A 9,108-nucleotide genomic window follows, 5' to 3' on the forward strand; every position below is an offset into this window, starting at 1 on the left:
TATGAAATTACTGTGAAATATCTGGTAAACTTGATAGGAAACCCCAGATGTCAGCACTTTGCTGGGCAAGATTTAAAGTGGCCCACACCATTAGCCCTCATCAGGAGCAGTAGCAGTGGGCTAAGTCATAAGGGCACGCCCGTCCATTACACTCACCCAGGATACTGTGAGTGAGAAACAAAGGGCAGTCAGACAGGGACCTCTATGCTCAGATTCCACTGCCAAGAAATGGCCTAAGTCAGCTCTTGTTGTTGAAGAAAATAACCCTTTAGCAATCAGACTGAATCCTATTTTAAGTTTTAGAGGAAGAAGGATACTATTTAAACATTGATGAAATGTGCCTCTCTTTTTTTATCAGCATAGAAATCTATTTGAATTCAAAAGAATATGGTTATATTTAGCATAGTGTAATAATTATCTAAAGCACATATCATCGTTGGCTCTGAAACAGTTCTAAAGATGTCATTCTTTTGAAGTCAAAAAATATGCAGTAAAAATGGACAAGGAAGCAAAAATATGAAAAAACAAGTTTGCTGAGTATGGGAAGTTGTTACAAGAGGGGCACAACAAGATAATGTAACAGAGTCCAAATTACATAACATGCAGCAAGGAGTTCTCTTGCTTTAACAACTCCTAGAAAATAAACCAGTAATCTCAATGCAAGAATATCACCACTGGGTTATTTAACAGGACAAATTTTCTGAGGGACACAGGTAGTAACTCACTATACTTCCCCTTTCTCTAATATCTTTTCTCACACCAATTTCTTTTCTTTCCTCGAGGATAGATTTTATCCTGTTGAAAACAATTTTAGTTTTATTTGTAAAGTGGAGTAAATAATATCCTGAGTGAAGTAGGCAGCGTTTTAGCTGAAGATGCTTAGGAATCAAACTTTTGAAAAAGGCCAATCAGCTAGCTAGCTAGCAGTTACCATCAGTGGCTTGCAGAGAAAAAAATTACAGATGATATGTTTGCTAAATAGATAAAAAGAATAAGCAGTTTAGAATGGGTGAAAAATCCCAGGATCTACTGTGACCTAGACCAGAGGTGCCTAAACTTTTTGGAACCAGGGACCGGTTTCCTGGAAGCAAATTTTTCCAGGGAGGGGGGGCGGGGTGTGTGAGGTTCAGGCGGTAATGTGAGGCATAGGGAGCAGCAGATGAAGCTTAGTTGGCTTGCTTGCGACTCACCTCCTGCTGTGCAGCCCGGTTCCTAAGAGGCTGTGGACTGGTACCCGTCCAAGGCCAAGGGGTTGGGAACCCCTGACCTACACACTCAAAAGCAGACAGCTGACCTTTGATTAAGCCCATTTTCCTGTGGAGTGAGCCATAAGGGGCTCCAAGACACAGTTTGGTTTCAATGTTTCAGTGTTCACAGCCAGAGGGCAAACTCAGAATGTCTCCTCCTCTTGCAAAAACTGGACCACGGATGAGAAGTCTTTTTTTTTTGAGTAGCCCTTCACGCACAACATCCCTGCAGATCTGATGGGCTTGACTGCCCAGAAGGACTGGGCTCTTTGTGCTGGTAGCAGAGTCTCATGCTAATCCCAGATCCTTAGCCATTAGTGTTGCTCCAAATCCGCCCTGATAGTAATTAGCCGAGGGAACTCCATCCATCACCCCAGGTACAGGATTATAAGTGTCACTTGACCAACATTGTCCTGAGCTCGTATTTAGGATTTTAGCCAAGAGTTTTGGGTCAAGCCCTAACCTGAGTCCCAGATTCATAGCTTCAGCAGTTCCAATCCTACTAATAGCCAGCAGCAAGTTTTTGCAGATCTTCGAAGCCTGGCCAGTCCCAACAGCTCCACGATGCACCACATGGGAGCCCATGCACCACAGCAGCTCAACCCCTCCCATCCTAAGTGTGAGGTGGCCAGATCGAGCCATTCCCACACTACCAGAAACAGGGGCATCCGTGAAAACCGCTCCCATTTTCTCAACTTCTTTGGCCAATTCTCCGAAAACCATAGGATCAACAGTACTGGAATCTATTAATAGTGAGTCTTTCTTCACTTTTTTTTGAATTCCATTTGCTCCACAATAAGCTTCTAGTGCATTGATGCATTGTAATAATTCTGTCACCTTTTTCGGCTACATCCCCTGCAGAAGACACTACAGGGTTCATCTGCATCTAGAAGCTCTTTGCATGAATCAGGGAACACATCAACAATGGTGAGTGGCTAGCCATGTTTCATGAGCTCTTTTGCCACTGGACTCCCCACGTTGCCTACTCCAATGAATCCAACTGGAGTCTTGGAAGCTACTGACCTAGAACACAGCGCTGCAAGGCTGGCCACCACTGGTTGCTGCAGACGACTCCCTGTACCGGAGGCCGGAGGTGGCTCCACGGAGACGGAAGGAGGCTGCCACGCTGCCCGTGCCCCTCCTTCCCACGGTGACCTCCTCGACTCCCGGCTCACCCACTGGCTGCTATAGGGTGCGTGATGCGGAGGGCCGGCTCGGCTGTGGCGATTCTTAATACCTCTTTGGTACTAGGTTACACATACAGTTTCACCTAGTGAGCGATTTAACAGAAGGAATTTTTTTCTACGGCATTTTTGCGGCACAGCAGATAGAAGCGAGGTCACTATTTCTTTGAAAAACTGAATTAAAAATTTATAGAAAGTCATGATTCATTCTACAAATATGCTGAGTCAAAGAAACGTGAAAATTGATGCGATGGAGGAAGAGCGCTAGACTTCCCTGATGCTCAACTGGCACCTTTCTTCTGGTGTCAGAACATGGTTGTGTAACTCCTTTAATCCCAGTGGATTTTCCAAAAATTCCAGAATCTTCAGATTTTGGTAGCCTCTGTTTACTGCCTTTGCCCCCCTATGCCAAACCCCACCCCACCCCGCACACATTCATTTTTTACCAGTTGTCCTCCGGGGTGTTTTTCTTTATAGAGTTATTGCAGCAGTTTGTTAGACTACTGACCCCCAGTGCAAATGCCCCTCCCCCCGTTTTCTCACCCTGTGTAGTTTTGTTCCACCTTGACCTGGGCTTGGTCACGTGACTTGCTTTGGCCCAATGGCATATCAAGAGCTGAAGCTTGAAGAGCACTCGTGCTTTAGGGCTTGTCCTCATGGAAACCTGACATGTTAGGAAGCCTGGCTAACCTAGTGGAGACTAGGCACAGGCCACAGCCAGCACCAATGGCCAGACATGTGAAAGCAACCAGCCCCAGTCCAGCAACCAGATGATGGCAGCCTCAGTAGTCACCTCAGGTGAAAGCAAGATAGATCCACCCAGGAGATCCCAGCCCATTCTGCTGATTCACAAATTGTGAGGAGATAAAGTGCCTGCTGTTTTAAACCACCAAGCTTAGGAGTAGTTCATCACACAGGAAGAGATATAACTATCTTTACTGTTAGATTATCTTCCCATTTTATACCATGTTTCCCCTCAAACGACTGTTCCTTAATCCAAGATTCTAGAAAAGAAATTAACAACTGATGAGGCTGATAGAGCCTTAACATTTTTTATAAGTTTTGTAAACTTTTAAAATAACTGTTAATAAAATCAATATTTATTTGATCACAAAATTATTTTCTTCAGTTGCCTTAAGAAGTAATGCAGAATTGTACTAAGTTTATACATTTGGAGGCTCTAAAAATGTGTTATTCCTTGGATTCAAGTCCTAGTGTACTTTATGTGGGCATTCACGTTTGCAAAATGATTCCAGGAAAGTTGCGATTTCATTTTACAACTTTGGCCTAAGGAGTCTTATGATATTTTACCTGAGAAAAAGAACACATTAATTCCACTTTCAGCTATTAAACCCATGGCTTCCTGTATTTTCTAAATTCCCTATCAGTGAAGAAGACTATGTATAGCGTACAAGACTGTCATGATTAGGAGGAAGGTAGTACAGAAAGAGCCCATCAAATTAGGCATTGCCCAGTCATGTCAGTATACTAACGTGGCGAGCCACAGGCAGCTTGAAGCCTGGAAAAAAGACAGATACAGTGTAATGATTATCCTAAGGATCCGGATAATGATTCCCATGATTTTGTTTTAAATATTAATGGCAGAGGATTCTGGGGAAATGGTGGTGGCTACAGAGAAGATTTTTATCCCTGAATATGCCACCCCTCCCCTAAATACACAACCCCCCACCCCCACAAAGAAGAAAGAAAAGCATCTAGGATAGCAAGATCAAAAACCCACAGACAACATCTACAACAAGGTGTCCACATTAACTGCAACATACAGCCAGGTAGGAACAAACCAACAACAGGAAAAAGACCTACATATGTGTATCCCAAGGTGTGTGGGAGGAAGACGAGGGAAGGACTCTCTCTCTCTTTAAGGAGAGCCAAAGGTTACTATGGTTCATGAACTCACTGAGATTGAAAAACTCACTGAGAACAGCGGCAGAAACCGGGAGTGAATGTTGCAGGCTCCACTTTGCAGCTGAGTGCAAGAACTTTGAAATGTTCTGAGGATGCCAAGTGTTCTGGGGTCTGTGAAACCTTGACACCTATCAAACCAAAGCACCATTCCAGAACAAATCCCCATACTCAACAAGGACAGGAAAGAGGAGGCCTGGGTAAATGGGCATAGGAGGGCCGAGGAGGAAGATTTTAGAAATTTTAAGGTCATTTTTTAAAATTATGTTGTGGGGCCTCCCTGGTGGCGCAGTGGTTGAGAGTCCGCCTGCTGGGACACAGGTTCGTGCCCCGGTCTGGGAAGATCCCACATGCCGCGGAGCGGCTGGGTCCGTGCACCATGGCCGCTGAGCCTGCGCATCCGGAGCCTGTGCTCCACAACGGGAGAGGCCACAGCAGTGAGAAGCCTGCGTACCGCAAAAAATAAATAAATAAAAAAAATTATGTTGTGAAAATAATAGAAGATAGTGAGCCCTGGAGTTCTGAAGCTAGAAATTATATTCTGATCTATGTTTCCCTCCTAAAGTGGAAACTTATTTCATTTAAAAATGAGCGACAGAAGAGTATTCCATTCACATCCTGTAGAAAATCAGTGAGAAAAAAAAAGAAAAAAGAGGGGTGAAAAGAAAGTTCCAGCAAATCCTGAAAACGTCACAGAAAGACACGTCCACAGAACAAATGAAATTTATTGCCTGATATTGCGGAAAAAGTAAAAGAAATTTTCAAAGGAATAGAAACTGGTTTTAAGAAAAACATAAAAGAAATTAGAAAAATTCAGAAATGAAGTGATTGGAGAATAGCAAGATTTGAAAAGGTGAAAAATTCAGTAAGTAATTTGTTTAAAAAAAATCATGTCTCGAGAGAAGGTTAAACTAGAAGGAACACAAGTTTGAATAAACACAGTGGATAATGTCTCCTTGGAGAAACAGCTGATTTCAAATCCAGCATAAGAAACGAACAAGATGTTCCTGGTACCTCTTGTCATATAAGAGAGCTGGGAAGACTTCAAAGACTACTGTGGTTGTGTGGAAAGGACTCAGGAGCCAACTTGAACAGGATCCGTGAACCTAAGAGGGGACAATCTCTGCATCGATATTTATAACAACCTCACTGAAAACAACAACAAAGCAAGAAAATACCTCATTAGTCATCTTTGGAAGAGTCAACCTTTCTCTCTCTTGTTTTTTCTTTTTTTGTAAAACTGGTAAATAAAATAAAAGAAACATTTATTCTTCCTTTCCTAATTAAACTGTAACTCAGGGCAACCAAGTAGTTGATGAAATAATGTTCTAGCTAGTAAATGAATAATCATCTAGTTAGTAGAATATCACCATTTGGTACCCTTAATAAATTAATGGATCTAGACATTGATCATTAATGGCTGCAACGTCACAGTAAGACAGACACTTTATAGTTCCTTTTGGAATTCATCAGTATTATCTATGAAGTAAACTTGACAAAAAAATCACACCTGAATTATGTCAGTGCTCTAGATCTATCTACCAACTGACAGTAAATACATGGACCAAAGGAGCATGATAAACATATAAGCAGAAAGGGGATGCAATCAGCATAATCCAGACAGTTGGGAACCCTACTGGATGAATGCTTTGAATTCAAGGACAAATACTTGCAAGAAAAATGAGCAAACTGAGTTCTTTTAAACCTATACTTTAAAAGAAATTGTGTTTGGATCAGCAATCAAATAAATAATGGTTATTAAAATAAAAATACATTTAGAGGACAATCAAGGAAACATGAACTGACTGGCTATTTGTTGATATTAAGGAATCATTATTATTTGCGGATGTGTGATAATGACATAGTTGAGCTTAAAAAGGGCAGTTCTTGCATTTTAGAAATATGGATACTGACGTTTTCACTGAGAAAAAGAAATCTGGGATTTGCTTTAAAATTGCTGGGGATGATGGTGGTAGTAGTAAGAGAGGGTGCAGAGACAATCTATTGGCCTGAAATGGACATTTGATGAGAACAATGGATGAAAGTTTCTACTTCTTTCTCTTTATTTCTGTAGATGTTTGAAATTTTCCATACTAAAACATGTTTTATAAATGTAGATGGCTTGCAATGTGCTCTTCTGAGCTCTCAGAAGGCAAAAAGCCATTCTTAAATTAGGAGCTTTCTTCTCTAGCCAAGAATTCTAATGATAATTTTGTCCCAACTGGCCAGTGCACTCAGATTGCTCTGAGATCTGTTGGTGGGAAAAAATCAGCACAAACAATAAAGAGGCTCTTCAGTCTTAGAAGAAAACAACAAAGAGTAAAGGCTGCTGCTAGGTCTGGGGCAATAGTGTAGTTACCAGTATAAGACAAAATATTAGTTTCTTCCAAAATCCACCTGTTACTACTGTGTATACTTTTGCAGCAAAGTATCTTTTCTACGTTGTCAGCATTAAAGTAAATTTACTATTTAGGTAGCATTTAAATTATCATATACTCAAAGCCTAGAAAGAATCCCCTAGGCTGAAATGACGTTAAATCTTAGTTGGGCCATTGCAGTGTATTCTCCAGTCTTACTTGCTTTGTCTATAACTGTCGTAAAAAGGTGTGAGGAGATCTGCCAATATTAATGCCAGGATTCAAAATGAGTTCTTTGTAGCTTGCTTCCTTCAGGATCTTCTGCCCTCAGACCCATGTATTTACTTAATGCCTCAGATTATTGTATATGTCACATCTTTCCAACTAGAAGACAAGCTCCTTTAAGGGCAGTGACTAGTCTCATCAACATCGAATTTACTCCAACACCAGTGCTTTCAAAATGTGTGTTGTTTAGTATATGTCTGATCGTAAGAAGTTATAGAAACATTTCTACTCTAACTAAATAATAATGATACTACTACTACTATTTCTACTACTACTGCTAATAAAATGTATGAAATAGAGTATAAATGGGAAAATAAAGATCACACTGGAAATCCCAGACTATAAAATGAATGATCCCAAAGCCACTGGCCAATCCATCGACTGTAAACAGTTACTTGTGAATTGGTCAACATTTAAATGCATAATTGAGACAAGGGTTAAAACAAATTTTATTACCAAAAAACACAATTTTTATACCTACAATTTTTGAGCTCAACTAACCTGTAGTTTTAACAGAAATAGATGAGATTCAAAGTATTCATTCAGTTTCCTAAGTGATCCATTCCCTATCTTTCCTTATGAAACAATCAGTTACAACTCTAATAATTTGTCAAGGATTCACCAATCTCTACTTCCTTTATTTTCCAAGGTTTGGTATCATTACAGAATCAAGTCCTTTGGCGGAATTTAATAGTTTCAAAATCCCTCAGCAATATTATTCACTGGGATAAAATAATATGAAAATTTAACAAACACTGACTATGTGCTGAGAAATGATCCTTCAGTGATTCACTCAAGGTGGAGACTAGCATTCAGGCTACACCTGAGGTAGAATTTGAATTCCAAAGTGGACCTTTAAACCACAGCTCATCTTCTCTTTTTAAAACCATCAGAAAGAAGCCTGTTGCCTGACCTTTGAGATTCTGCAAAGAGACCATATTTAGATCTTTTGTCTCTTTTAACTTCCCTAGTCCCCTTCTCTACTTTCAGAATAGTGATTCCCAGATAAGTACAATGAGTTCAAACAGTGTGGTTAAAGGGGTAATTAGTCTGCTCTGCAGCCAAGTTACTCACAGAATAAATAAGTTGGCTTTCACAGTTGTTAGCTTCTTCCTGGGCTTTGTTTAGAGGGGTCTCAGCTCAAGCAAGCAACCTGTCAGCAGCCTGAAATAACTCTGTGGAAATCTAATGGCATATATGTAAAATATGTCTATGAAACCTTTTATTCAATCTTAGGTGCATAATTTTACTACTTCTTTAGGCCTGGAAAAGGATATTCAGCTACAAAAGGACAGAAAAGAAAATGTGTAGAATACCGCATGCCCTCCTCACACCCTAGAACCTTATTTTACCCGTTTCATCAGAAAATGATGTATACTGTAAGAAACATTTTTTAAATTAGTTGATCAAATATTTAAGTGCACTAAGTCTCTGTATTTATTAAAGCAAATATAGTTACCTTTCTGTCCCTTTCTAAAAGAAAGCAAAAGATACAGTTCTTTTTTCTTAAGACTCAGGGTTTATGGATATTAATTATTACACTATATTGACACCCAGACATGTTTATAGGAGGCTTTTGAGACATACAGAGCTATTTATTCCCATACCAAATGGCACTTCTTTTTCCTCTGCCTTCTGCTTGTATTTTTTCTGTTGCGATTATATCCTACTAAGGCTGCTACATGTCTTTGTTTGAGTTGAGGTTCTGAAGGTAAGACTGTATAGTCTCCTTTTTACAGAATAATAATGGGTTTTATGACTGTTTGCCTTCAGAAGCCTCTTTTTCCACTCATTCTCATTTCATATCTATGGTGAGGTGTTGAAAACAGATGAGTTAGTTCTGAACTGGTGATATATAAATCAATTATTATTTGATTCATATTCAAGGCAGCTCCTCCTAAAATAGCGGCCTTCCTGCCTGTGGGATGTAGTCTAACCTACTGCCTGGATCTACACCCACCAACATCCATATTTTGTCTATTGTTACCTTGGACACTTGTAGGAACTGAGTGAGTTTCTGTTTCTATAGTGTCCATTGACAGACAAATGAATAAAGAAAATATGGCACATATGTAGAATGGAATGTTATTCAGCCTTAAAAAATAAGGGAAT

At 40.0% G+C, this 9,108-nt stretch overlaps 1 pseudogene across 1 annotated transcript; it reads right to left on the reverse strand.

The window, feature by feature from the left end:
- Positions 1-1,212: 1,212 nt before the first annotated feature.
- On the reverse strand, positions 1,213-5,544 carry LOC308611117 (3-hydroxyisobutyrate dehydrogenase, mitochondrial-like; annotated as a pseudogene). The gene is made up of 2 exons: positions 5,533-5,544; positions 1,213-2,432 (listed from the first exon to the last, which is right to left on the reverse strand). The product of its transcript is annotated as a 3-hydroxyisobutyrate dehydrogenase, mitochondrial-like (transcript).
- Positions 5,545-9,108: the final 3,564 nt, after the last annotated feature.

The sequence above is a fragment of the Mesoplodon bidens genome (genome assembly GCF_964165515.1).
Source record: "Mesoplodon bidens genome assembly, contig: HAP1_SCAFFOLD_367, whole genome shotgun sequence".
NCBI lineage: Eukaryota > Metazoa > Chordata > Mammalia > Artiodactyla > Ziphiidae > Mesoplodon > Mesoplodon bidens.